Below are 15,073 nucleotides of genomic sequence, written 5' to 3' on the forward strand. Positions count from 1 at the left end.
GAGGTAAGATATGTGAGAAGTTTGCCCCTGTTCCTTAGTGGAATGTTCATGGGCAAAATTTGCATTTGCATAAAAAATCAAAATTAAATTAATACAAAATTTCATTTTATGCATAATTTAACTTAATTCACTTTTTCAATCGAGTCAGATTTCTACAAACAAAATATTGGTTTTTTCCATTAATATTTCCTCTACATCTCAATTGGACTTGATTGTTATGTAGTTCTTTTTCTGCATGCAGCCTTTTTTTCTTTCGGCTCTAACGATGCGCACCTGACTACGTAATAAACCAAACTGACGAAGCCACATATCAATAAACTGTTAAAAGCCTTAACGACACGGAGTACGCATGTATGCAGCCATATTTACCCGTCAATTCGCACACAGCCATCCGTTTTTCATCATGCACAAGCCTGCCCAAAAACTTAAACAAAACTGATTCTAATAAATTCCGACCGTAACCACTTATGTACATATTTTAAGGCACATACATATATACCTCTTTTTGTTCTACACTTACTAAAAATCGTTGTAGCAAATATTTTTTTACTTGATTCTACAACGTGATGAACTTCGAATGATTGAAAATTACAATTCAGCGTGTTATTTTTCTTTCGGGTGGTATTTTTGAACTTAAGTCAACGATTTTTTAACTGGAATTAGGGAAAAAAATTTTGAAAATTTAAATACAAAAACTAAATGCAATTTCTTTGGTAACAGGGTATGATTTTCGTGGTTTAGTAAATTTTTATAATATAAGAGAAAATTTGCATAAGTTGAATTAAAATTTGCATACCATATCGGGGTAAATTTTGTACTACTCCGTTTTTCCAGTGTATTGTGTATTTGTTTAAAATGGTAAAGTAAAGGAGAGCTTGACCAATTATCGATATGCTTACGATCGTCTTAGAATTACTTTCAGATTAAAATTATCCGTTCATGTAATTCCATTAATCCGTCCTCTGTCCATGAACTTTTGTGGACAAAATTTTGCACATGTCATAAAATTTGGAAACATCGGTTCTGATTTAGATATAGCATCCATAAATTACTTTCATGCGATATACACACTAAAAAATTTTTGATCCTTAACATTAGTTAAAATGAACTAAATTTGGGACATATTGAACTTCCAATGATGCTAATGAATTGTATGCTCGTTACGAGTTTAATAATTTCATAACTGCTTCGAAATTTTTTTAACATAGTATTAGTTCGCTTTTGACTTCCCACAGGTTAAATATAAACTAAAGAGCATTGAAAGTGAAAGGTAAAATTAATAAAAAAAATGCTAATTTTGAACTTTTTAGAGCATCTAATTGGAGATTGGCGGAAACATCTGTATTACATAACCCATTTAGTTCGTCCTCCCACCCCCTATTGCTCAGCTGTTTTGAAGAAGACAAATTAAATATTTATTAAATGAAACTTTACCTTTTGTCGCAGCCGAGAGTTGAACCAAAAAACTTCCGTTTACAAAACATTAATCCCTATCGCTGCTTTTTCAATCCGACACCATTTTCCCATTTTAATATTTGCTAATAACACAAAAACATGTGGCACATAGCATGTGATTCAGCTTTTCAATACAAAGATCCCGGGTTCGAATTTCGGACCAGCAATATAAATTTTACTTATTTCGTAATTTGAAGTAATGCCCCACATTATCCCGGCTGTTTGTGGAAAGCAAAAAAATAAATAAAATATATTTTTTAGGGATTACAATGACACAGTCATCAAATTCAATTTTAGTTCAACACTAACTAAAAGTTATTTAACTATGTCTACTTCCGAGCATGTTATAATGAACTCAAGAAAGGGAAATTATAAACATTTTAGTTATATATATTGAACTAAAATTCCAAATTTCTTTAAACAGTTCATTCAGCAATAAGTTTTGGAAGAGTTACCATCGACGATAATATGCTTTTACTCATGTTTGGTAAAGTGCTTGCTTATTCCAAAGAAAGTATTTTAAGTAAAATTACTGGCACCGCCTGAGTTCTTAACTATTTCATCTGTACTCGTGAAGAGTTAGTTTTATTTGTACAAAGTTAGTTTTCTAACCCCTTGCGAATTTTTAATTAAATGTGAGTAAAGATCATGAACTTATGTGTATTATGTTTTCTAAGTGCACATTTTGCATGAGATCTTTCAATTGACGTCTCAATACATGCAAAAAATTTCATCAAAATAGGTTCAGATTTAGATAATGGGATGTTTCAATGTCTCTTCTAATACTGAACGTTTGGTCCAGTAAAACTTATCCCAATGATGCCTGGCCCTTGATACGCTTGTCCGATTTAGATGCAATTTCATATATTCATTATTTAAGGTTTTAGTATTGACGTAGCACTTATTTCCTTTTTTTTAATATTTAAAAAAAATAAGTTTTTGAAAATATACTACAATATTTCGTGTTATTTCTTAAACCACTGTGTCCTTGCAATATAAAATATAGTGAAATTATTCTTTTAACTAGCAGCAAGCGTCCACGTTGCGCCAATCTAGACTGCATTGAGATACCTCTCCTAACGCGATCTAGAATTTTTCTAAAACAGCTCTACTCTTGCGTATTTTTCTATCCATTCGGATACATATTGCCAACCAAGGGTGACATTAAAATTATGATTGTAATACGAATGTCCTGCATTCGCGATGAAACCCACCATTCAATGCTAATAATAGTTCGGCCGGCCCGAACTTTGGATATCCACCACCTCGGGTGTATATGTAAACCCCCTTTTATCACAATCCGATGAAAAGTGGATAACTTATGCACCCAAATTCGGCACGGACTTTGAGTGGTCTTATAAATATAAGTCACTGTTGAATTTTGTATTTCAAATTTCAACAAAATCGGGTAATAAATAAAGCTTTTATGATCCTTAACCGGCATATCGGTCTATATGACAGCTATATCTAAATGCAGTCCTATTTTTACCATATTTGGCCTAAAACTACTCACTGTTTCAAATTTCAGTGAAATTGGATAAAAAAAATAATGCTTTTATGGGCTTTAGACCCTTTATCGGGAGATCGGTCTATATGGCAGCTATATCTAAATATAGTCCGATCCAAACCATATTTGGGACGAATGTCGGGAGACCTAAAACTACCAACTGTTTAAAATTTCAGCAAAATCAGATAATAAACAGGGCTTTTATGGGCTCCCGACCCTTTATCGGGAGATCGGTCTATATGACAACTATATCTAAATATAGTCAAATCTAAACCATATTTGGGTCAGATGTTGGCCTAAAACCTAAAACTACTCACTGTTTTAAATTTCAGCGAAATCGGATAAAAATTATGGCTTTCATGGGCTTCAGACCCTTTATCGGCAGATCCGTCTATATGGCAGCTATATCTAAATACAGTCCGATCTGAACCATATTAGGGTCAGATGTCGGGAGGACTAAAACTACTCACTGTTTAAAATTTCAAGAACTTAACCAGCGTGCATCAAAAAGATGTATCTGTGCCAAATTTCAGCTCAATATCTCAATTTTTGAAGCCTGTAGAGTGATTACAACAGACGGACAGACACACGGACATCGTTGAAGTTGACGGCGATCCGAAATATATACTTTGTAGGGTCGGAAATTGATATTTCGATGTGTTGCAAACGGAATGACTAAATGAATATACCCCTATCCTACGGTGGTGGGTATAAAAAAGTGAGTAAAATACCTACTAGCTTTATGGCTGTTCTTGAGTTTTCTGGAGTGTAAATAAGAATTAATTCCAAAATAAAGTCCCAAACAAAATATATCTCGTGTTTACCATCAGATGGCAATCCTGATTGCTTGGCCATTAGGCTAATTGGAACTTCGAATTCATTTGATGATGATTCCTTTTTATTCCAGCCACTAATTTGATGAGACCGAATAATAGAAAATAGCGTTGTTGTCGCCTCAACTCGTGGCCTTGTGTGTAAGCAACTCAGACGTATTAAAAGGAAGGTAATTTTTGCCTTGGCTTCTGCTTACCCTTAATACCTCTCCCAGCACTCTTTTCTAGCCAAGTATTGATGGGGTGGTCCGTCTGTTGTCGGTTAGTCCACATCAATTGGTTGAGCAACAAATTCGTTTTATTCTCAGCCATGTTAACGTGTTTCTGGTAAACGTGAGCAATTTGTTAGCCATCAACATAATTACTACTCCCACTTTCCCCACAGCACCCACTACTTAGTAGCCGATGCACTTTCTGGCGAATTCAAGCTCGTAGGCGTTGGTGATGATAGCCGAGGCATACTCTTTTAATTTCTCCCCTGAGATTATTTCCCTGAAAGTTTGATTGGTTACTTAGTTTTTCAGCTACAACTCCACTCGGACTATGCTTAGATGAGGGTCCTTGAAAGGAAGCAGACGTAATTTTTTGTAATTAGACATTCAAATGAGGCGCCTGCATGCGAATGCGGCCGCCACAGACCACCATGATGACTGTTGCATCCATTTGAAAAGACAACCGACATTTGTTTATAATCCCAGCCATTGTCATAAATTTATTAAATTTCCCTCTAATCCCAATAATAGGAGAAACAAACCATCAAACTGGCCATCCCACAGTAAAGTAGGCCGAACAATGGAGGTTATTCAAATCAGGCGGTTGTCCCTCAATGACAGTGATCGATTTGTTGACTGGCCATTGTAGTTGGCATCACGATGAGGTTGCTCGGAGTCCGGTTGTCTGTTATTCAATTGGTACTCGTATCTGGTTGAAAATATTGTTGGTTTTATTTTTTGTGGTGTCAAAGAAGATTCTCACATACACACACACACATACACAACACCCTCTCATGCTAACATTTTACTCCTAATGTGAATGTGTGTCTTTTGTTAGTGCAGAGTGAGAAGTGTCACGAATGTGTCAAATTACAAAGCTATCGCAGCTAGATCGATCGATTAGAACACCCCGCGAGCATCATGATGATTGATTTTAGGATGCCTAAAATCGTAGGTACCTATTTTATATGTTTTTTGGCTTTTGTAATTGTTGTGAATTTTATTTTGGTTTTTCACAAATTTTTTATATACCAGCACCCCACAGGGTTCGAGAGCGTTTATTATTTGAGAAGACTTAAAAGTGTAAAGCCATTTTAGGCAATATCCGATATTCATTCTGTTTGCCTAACTATATTTGATTTGTTTCGATACTTTAGATTAGTTAAGTTCAGGCATGATACGATAGTCATTATAGCATAAAAAGCATTTACTCTCTAGAAGAAATCATTTTCCCTCTATAGACGTTTTTTGGTTACTCTTTATGTTTTTGTACAGTTTACAATATTCTCACTTCGTCACACCTATAAATATTAGTCCTCGCCATGATCGATCTGAGAACCTCCGTCAGTCTGTTCTTTTGCATTCTAGGGAAAAATGTAATTTTTTCGCACCATTCCCCATAAACTACATTTTTGGCATTGAATTATATACAAGTTGTTCTGTTATGGTTTTTTATGGAACCTTCTCTTAATTCATAGTCTTAAGAAATCACACACAAGATATATTTTATTGAATACAGTAGTACTTCGATTTTCGTCCTTTTAATTTACATTATCACTCGATTGACGTCGTCTCAGTGTTTTCAAACAAAAATAAGCTTTTTGGCTATTCTTGTTTTCTATTTGCTTTCTCAAAACGGAAAATCCCAAGTTTTGAACATTACGTAATATTGGCTTCAGCGTAATATTGGCTACAGTAGTACTTCGATTTTCGTCCTTTTAATTTACATTATCACTCGATTGACGTCGTCTCAGTGTTTTCAAACAAAAATAAGCTTTTTGGCTATTCTTGTTTTCTATTTGCTTTCTCAAAACGGAAAATCCCAAGTTTTGAACATTACGTAATATTGGCTTCAGCGTTAGCAGCGGAGGGTTTGAAATTTTGAAAAAAGGTAATCCGACTGTACTCATTAATACGAGAGAATATCCCCTGTTCCTTAATGCAGTAGAAAAGGGTGACTTAGTAGTAAAGGGTGATTTTTAAGAGCTATAGGAAAGTTAAAAAAAACATATAAAATTGAGAAATATGCATGAAATCTTTATTTAAATTAATGTTTAAAGGTTATTTCATGCAAATGTTGACCGTGACTGCGCCTCAAAAGGTCCGTCCGTCCGCTTAGTCCAATTTTGGCATACTATTTCCAACATTTCGGCCGGTATCTCACGAATAAATGCTTTAATGTTGTCTTCCAATGCGTCATTTGAAGGGGGCTTGACTGTATTGACATGAGCTTTACCATAGCCCATAAAAAAAGTCTAAATTAAATCACATGATCTAGGCTGCCAATTGACCGGTCCCGAAAGTGAAATAAAATGTTCACCGAACTCGCCTCTCAATAAGTTACGCTTGTGGCATCGTCTTGTTGACACCACATGTCATGCAAGTCTAGCTTTTGCATTTTGGGCAAGGAAAAGTTGGATATCATCTCACGATAGCGCTCACCATTTACAGTTACGTTACGATTCGCATCATCTTTGAAGAAGTTCGGTCCAATGACGCCAACAGCCCATAAACTGCACCAAACTGTGACTTTTTCTGTACGCATTGCAATTCTTCTGGCTGATCTTAACTCCTAAATCGATAATTCTTTTATATAAGTACCCATTGAGGCAAAAATGAGCTTTGCCGCTGAACACCATGAACTTTCTTAACAGAGCATTCAATAATTTGCAAGCGTTGTTAGTTTGTAAGACGATTGATGGTTAAATTATAGACCAAACTGAAGATGTTTGACAGTGAAACAAAACCCGGAAAGTGTTTGGGCTGTGTAAACCAGTGTTGCCAAAAAGATAATAGCTAAAAATCACCCTTTATATTATATAAGATTGCTATTACAACGTTTACGTTATTTGGATTTCGATTTACTGTACTAACTCATTCTCGACAGTGTTGCCTTTTCGCACCAGACTTGTCCAGATGTATATGTCTGTATTGGATTTATATTATTAACTTATATCGAAAATTTTTTACGGATTTCTTTGACTCTAAAGAACAATATTAATAAAAGAATTTTTCCAAAAAGTAGACTGTGATATTTTTGTTATAATTTTTGGTAACATAACCCAAGGAAAAATTGGGTTATGTTACGAAAAAATGCAAACAATTTTACCTTTTTACATCCCTAATATTTTGATGGAAGGAGAGAAATATTTCACAATATTAATTTTTGTGCCTCCCAAAGTCAACTAGTCAACTAGAAGATAGGTAAATTTTAGATAAAAAATATTTCTTTTAAATTTAAAGTACTTAATTTTGTTGTCGCTTTATCTTTTTTTTCAGCAACGCGAAAATACTGAGCTTGTTACATGTAAAATTTCAAAGTGGTTGCACATAGGAAGGGGGTAGTGATCTACAATGGGTTAACGATTTTTTTTTATTTTTGTTTGTTTGTTTCTCTTTCGAGACGAGCTCAATAATCAGAGATTTTCTTTGCAAATGGAAAAGGAAAGCCAGAGATCGCAATGTATGTGTTCGTGTAATGATAGATTTTTTGTCTGCGACAATTACACACATTTGGACAAACGAACACAAACTTTTGATATCAGTGCTACATGTTGAAAAAATTCTTCCTTTTTCTGCACAACCGAAATCACTATTACACACATACATACTTTTCCATGAACATTCCACTAAGTATCCCCTGTTATTTATCTCATGTATTGGTTGCCCAAAAAGTAATTACGGATTTTTCATATAGTCGGCGTTGACAAATTTTTTTCACAGCTTGTGACTCTGTAATTGCATTCTTTCTTCTGTCAGTTATCAGCTGTTACTTTTAGCTTGCTTTAGAAAAAAAGTGTAAAAAAAGTATATTTGATTAAAGTTCATTCTAAATTTTAATAAAAATTCATTTACTTTCTTAAAAAAAAAACCGCAATTACTTTTTGGGCAACCCAATAAATTAGTGCAGTCAAATTTTTGCTCAGTGATATGGGGCCTCCTTTTTTTATTAATATATTAAATCGAAAATTGTTTGAAATAATGTAAACAAGTAAAAAGGAATTAAGTTCGGCCGGGCCGAAATTGAATACCCACCATCTCGGGTATATATGTAAACCCCATTTCGCCACAATGCGGTGAAAATTGGATAACTTAAGCACGCAAATTCGGCACGGACATTGAGTGGTATAATTAATATAAGTCACTGATCTATTTTGTAGTACACAATATTGGTCTTGTTTGCAGCTATAACCAAATATAAACCGATCTGAACCATATAAGACACAGATATCGAAAAGCCTAACATAAGTCACTGCGTCAAATCTCAACGAATTCGGATAATAAATGCGCTTTTTATAGGGCCAAGGCTTTAAATCGAGAGATCTTTCTATATGGCACCTATAACCAAATGTGGATCGATCTGGACCAAATTAAACAAGGATATATTAATCATCCTATTTAAATATAACTTCACTACTATATCCGTAATTATATCTTAATAATGGCTGGTCTCGATCATATTTTATTCAGGACCCGAGAACTCATATACAAGTAACATTTTCAGACAATAAATCTACTTTTTATAGGATTAAGCTCCTATCTGATCTGATCTGACTCAGATGTGGGTCGGATGTCGGGAGGCTTAAACCAACTCACAATTTCAAATTGCTTTTATGGGCTTCAGACCCTTTATCGGCAGATTAGTCTATATGACAGCTATATCTAAACATATTCCGATGTGAAACATATTTGGGTCAGATTTTGGGAAGCCTAAAACTACGCGCTGTTTCAAATTTCAGCAAAATTAAATTAAAAATAAAGCTTTTATGGGCTTTAGACCCTTTATCGGGAGATCGGTCGGTCTTAATATAGTCCAATATAATCCACATTTGGATCAGGTGTTGGGAGGCTAAAAATAACCCACTGTTTCAAATTTCAGCGAAATTGGGTAATAAATAAAGCTTTTCTGGGTCTCAGACCCTTTATTGGTAGATCGGACTCTATGACAGCTATATCTAAATATAGTACGATCTGAACCATATTTGTGTCAGATGTCGGGAAGCTTAAAACTACTCACTGTTTCAAAATCGGATAAAAAATAAAGCTTTAATAAAAAATAAAGACCTTTTGTCAGCAGATCGGTCTATATAGCAGCTATATCCAAATATGGTTCGATTTGGCCCGTTCAATAAAGTTAACCAGCGTGCATCAAAAAGACGTAACTGTGCCGTATCACCAAGGCTGTAGAGTGATTACAACAGACGGACGGACAGACGGACAGACCCACGGACATCGTTAAATCGTCTTAGAATTGTACGACGATCCGAAATATATATACTTTGTAGGCTCGGAAATTGATATTTCGATGTGTGCAAACGGAATGACCAAGTGAATATACCCCCTATCCTACGATGGTGGGTATAAAAATATAATGTCAAAGGTTGCTCTTACAATAGCACTTCCTATCGATTAGCTTCAATTAGCTATAAAGCTATTCTTGGTTTTAGGACAAGGGAAAATAGGCAATCGCATCCTTTACTGGGCAACAAAAAAGAAACTGAAAGAGAAATAAACAAGAAAGAAAGTGTTTTCATAAAATTACGATGGCGGTCGCAGCAGTAAATAATAAAGTGAATAATCCCTTAAAGGCTTCCGTTGTCGTAAATCGCAGTGGAAATAGTATTGTACTTGGCTATGCAATGGATGATAATACGAAACGAGATAACAATGCTATTTAGAAAGTCTGAAAAAAAATTGAGTGTTATATGTTGCTCTATGGCATTTGCAACAAAGATCAAATTAATTGGATTTTTAAAATTTTTGTTTTTATACTGCAGCGGTCTTTGTAAATGTTTGTTAATCCTTTGCTAAATGTACTCGTACACTGCGAGGGAAGCTTGTACTCGTAAAACTGTTCACATGGAATCCTTTTCTGTCTGTCGAGTGAAATTAAGCATTTCAAGCATTTATCCACACATGTGTATTTCAGTACTTCTCTCCACCTCCTTCTACCGCTGCTGCTGCTGTTGCTGCTGCTGTGTGTCATTTCGTGAGCTCACATTCATAAATTGCCCATAAAACTTTTTTACGACATAAAGAACTTATTTAGCCAAATCCACCAAACTTCCCAAGCCAGTGACATCGAACGAAATTATATGATTTTTGTAGCACATTTACAGACTTCACGCCTTTGACACGCAGCCTAAGCATATTTTCCTGCCTCGCGTGGGGAAGGGGGTGAACTGCTGTTGGAATATTTAAGCCCAAAACACACTGGCAATTAATCCATAACCGCAACCAATAAGATCATGATTTGATAGACGCGCAAGCAGACGGAGGCGCTGGCAAAACAAATGAGCTGCCTGCCAAAGACAGAGAAACAGACTGGCAGACAGACGGACAGGCATTGGAATAGTTTCCTACGTCGATGGCGGGTTATCATTGGAGCTAACTGCTGACTGATAATCATGTTAAGATGTTGGATGGGCAAAGTGAAGCGTAAGACGGCGTCAGTTGGTGTTAGTGGGTGAGTACTGTGGCAGGCTGGCAGGCAGCTGGGAAAGGCCTGTGGAGGGGAAACTGTTTTGTGGTTCGGCACGGATTTGGATTTGTGTCTTTTGTTTGTAAACAAACACCTTATGTCACCATAACAGAGCACATTAAAGTATCATCATTAAGTATCGTGAATCGTGATGGGATCAAAGTCAAAGTTTTTAATGACAACAAATTTATAGGCAACTTTTCCTCTTTCCAACGGACAGACGTCATAACAATTATTAGCTGGGGCATCAAACATCGCAGCCGCAGCAATGGGCTGGGGTGTGGTTGTTTTCCAACATCCCCAACTCTGCTCAGTGGGTGGCAAGGGCAGAGTGGTAGCCAAGCCAACGAATGTCATCTTTGTTTGTTTGTTGCCCCCAACCAATCTTGGCATGAGCTAATTTTCCATTTGTGGTTGATTTTGTTGGCAAAAGTTCGTCAAAGTTAGAAATTTAATAAAGTTGAAATGACAAGCCCTGTGTTAATTTTCGTAATTCAACAATTAAGTAAATTAAAATGAACCCCAAAGATATTTTGCAAGCAGCATCAACCGAGACTCGCATAAAGGGCCTAGCGACCAAGGAGGCACTGGGTAGTTAGCCAACGAATGTAATCGCTGGCCCAAAATTCTGATCAAATTAATTTTGGAACATGAAGTGGAACATACTGTTTTTGAAAATATTGTCGCAATAATAAATAGTTAAATAAAAATGAGGCAAAATATTTTCTTACAATAACGAAATTAGCCCAGTGATTGTCAGTCAGACCACATTGCATCGATCAAAGGATACACTGTGTGTTGGTCTTTGTATTTAAATAAATATTGTGGTGCTACCACTCACCAAGATGTTTATGGATCAGATTTCTTGAAGATGGTCGATCTACAAGCGGACTTTTTTAGAGAACGCTTATCTCTACAGGGGGTAAGTAATGGGTCTTTAGTGGTCTCAAGACCATAAAGCGGGAAATAGGTCTACATGGAAGCCTTACACAAATATGATCCGATTTGGGCCGTTGCAGAACTTATCTCTCGTGTGTGAAAATAGGACCCTGTGTAAATGTTAATTTCACTCTTGCAGCTCGATTGCAACTGAAAGACACACGAACATTCACCAATTGTCTTGGAAGTTTACGACAATCATGAATATAATAAATTTAACTCTCTTATATCTTTTTAGGTTTGGGGACACTTTGCCCCGAATGTGAATATATAACTCGTGCCATTCGTGCCGCCTATGACGCTGAACGCTTACGTTCGAATCCTGGGGAGAACATCGGACAAACTTTGAAGCAGTGGTTTTCGCCTGTTATTGCTGGCGACATTTGCGAGGTACCATGCCATACATGGTCATGTAAAAAACTCTCCCCAAAGAGGTGTCGCACTGCGGCACGCCGTTCGGACTCGACTATACAAAAGATCCCTTACCATTGAGTTTAAACTTGAATCGGAAAGCACTCATTGATATGTAAGAAGTTTGCCCCTGCTCGGTTCCTAAGGACATTTTTATTTTACTCCCATATGCAGTTATTCAGTCCCGCCATAGGCGGATTTTTGGCGGCCTCCGAGGCACCACACCACAACAATAGAAACCATGGTTTGTTTTTGGTGATGGTAAGAGTCCAAAAAAATTTCGAATGAATCGCATCACCAATCTCCGAAATCTGGGGTTTTTAAGAATTAGGTTAATGAGAAGTGTTTTTAGAGTAGGGAAGGCCAGGCATTTCGACTGTTATATGCATATCAAATTCGTGCTACTTTCCCAAATCCCTTTATTTTGAGCCCTACATTGCAATTGTCGGTAAATATGAACCGTTTGGAGGGTGTTTGGAGCTGGGGCGGCAACCCGTACCTTGCTCTGAGAATAGATATCAAATTCGTTTTGGCCCGCTGGGTATTTGAACCAAAATTTTAATACGATATTCATTTTCAAGTCTCCAATGCCTTTCATTTGATAACCATATTGTGCCCATCGGTCCACTTTTGGTTTTGGGTGGCGTTTTTGAGGTAAGGGGGAGGGTCAGCCCCCATCCGAAATCAAAAAATTATATTATAGCCTATGTTTCCTTCCAGACAAACCAACACCATCTATGAACATTTTACGAAAAATGGTTGCGTCCCATACAGTCATAATGGGTTTTATGCCCATTTGGGGCGTTTTTGGGGGGTGAAGTGATCACCTATACTTCGATCTTATTTTGTATGCCAAATTCGAAATCTACTCCCGAATACCTTTCATTTGGCTTGAACGTATAATATGTTTGTTTTGGGGAGTTTTGGGTTGGGGTTACCCGATGGGTACTTAGACTCACATTTTAATACCATAGTCGTACTCTACTTTCCAATACCATTCATTTGATACCAATATTGTAGCGATTGGCCCATTTTTGATTTGGTCCGCCCCCTTCCGATATCGAAACATTTATAGCCTATGTTTCCTTCCAGACCAACCTACACAATATGCGAAAATTTCGAGTAAATCGGTTCTGCCGTTTTTAAGTCTATACGGAACAAACAAACAAACCGAGTACTATGTAGCCATGTTTGGCTAATGTGCCCATTTTGAGGGTTTTTTGAGAGGTGGGGTGACCCCCTATACTTTGACATGAATTTTTATACCAGATTCATTATCTACTCCCGCATACTTTTCATTTGATACCCATATTGCCCTTATCGGTTTGATTTTGGGTGGTGTTTTTGGGGTAACAGGGGAGGCTCCGCCCACCCAGTTCAAATTATGAATGAAATTTTTAAAATTTTCAATTATTTTTAAGTTGAAATAATTGACATTTCTTAAATTTTCAAAAAAAATATTTTTTGAAAATCCAATCTTGAAAGCATAGTTATTTTTTTCAGTTTCTTTGTCAAATTAACGTCTCTCTAAAAAATGGAAAATTATTTTTAAATATCTTATTTTGTAATGGATTAGTTCTAGCTTGGATGATTTTTTTTGCTTCTATTTCGAATAGAAAAGCAAAACACCAAGAACTTTGTAAAGAATCTCAGCATGTGTGGTGTACTAAATGTAGTGGGGGCGGGCTACAATGATTGTTATTTCGGCCTTACCAGGGGCCTCATCAGACTGCTATGTCACCAAAAGATTACATGCTTTCACCTTCTCACTAATTAGTGAGTAGTGCAAAGGTAGAAGCATGTCTTTCGAATTAAACGTTGGGTTTTGTTACTCAAAAATGTTAAAGTCCAACAGGCAAGTTCTCTTCAAAAGGACCTCCGACATTAGCAAGTCACACAAAGCCAAAACTTGTTATCCAGACAATTGTTGATTGCCATAGAATAACCTTTCAATATGAGCGTGCATTCGTTTGATCTTGCGCTTCTTTTGTTTGGTCACAAAATTATTTTATTTTACTTCCAGCTTAGACCAAAGTGTTTTTGTTTTTGCTTCTATTTCGAATGGAAAAGCAAAACAACAAGACCACTTTAAAGAGTCTCAGCAAGTGTGGTATGTTTAATGTATTGTAAAAACAATTTTAAAAATCTTTAAAGGTAGAATCATTTTTTACGGTATGAACTTAGACCATATTTTTGATTTTACTTTAATGGTTTACATTCACCTTTAAAATCAGTATGAGAATAAATACGAAACATGAATTTTTGCTTTCAATTAAATTTTGAAGTGCAATGTTTGTTTAGCGCATATGTCTGCATGTCCGCCTGGGTTGGCATCCTGACTAGTGAGTGATGATTATGTTTAGTTTTTTTAACTAAGTGCTGGCAATCTGCTGCTATATTTAAAAATCCTCTTAAACGAAACAAAAACTCTAATCGGACAATACACATTGATATCAGAAAAATATGTCCTGTGTTCTATAATCGCACAATGTGCAATTACAGCACGAATTCTCTGACTCAATCTACATAAAGGAAATTTAGCAAGGCAAGACAGTATTAAATGCCTGCCTCGAATCTAAAAAACAGTTTCCCAACAATTCCTGAATTTCGATCAAATATAATCAGTTTTTTTTTGGGAGCACAAAAATGACCTCCTTCTAGGCCAAGTCCAATACGTCTGAGAGGTATTGATTTTTCCATCTACTTCGAATCATATTTTCCCCCATTTTGTTGGACTTTAAAGTGTCTTATTGTTATGAGAACACGAGAACCTTTGGGAAAATTTTAATTTTTCTAGCCAGAGCTGTCTCATGCACATACTCACAACCATTTATGCAATGAGGAGCCTTACACTACACATAGTCATAGAGACGAATATTTATCCAAGCGTATTTATGTACTTTTTTATGTACACATGCACGTACCACATGCAATGTGGTACATACAATTATACCTTTCATGCTCTCGAAACGTTCAAGTATTGCGAACGTTTCCATTTGGCGGTGGCTGTTGCTGGCTGATTTTGCTGCCCTTGTTGGTCGGATGGCTGGCGCAATCAATGGCTGCTTTTGAGGTACTTAAAATTCCAAACAGCATCGTTTCACAACTTCCCAAGTTACTTGAGAGGAAATATTTGTAGCAGACCCACCGACCCCCGATTCGTATGGCTCATCCGCAAAGAACACAAACACAAATACATGCACACACACACACACCTATGTATAAGAACACTCGT

This window comes from Stomoxys calcitrans, chromosome 3, assembly GCF_963082655.1.
Source record: "Stomoxys calcitrans chromosome 3, idStoCalc2.1, whole genome shotgun sequence".
In the NCBI taxonomy this organism is placed as follows: domain Eukaryota; kingdom Metazoa; phylum Arthropoda; class Insecta; order Diptera; family Muscidae; genus Stomoxys; species Stomoxys calcitrans.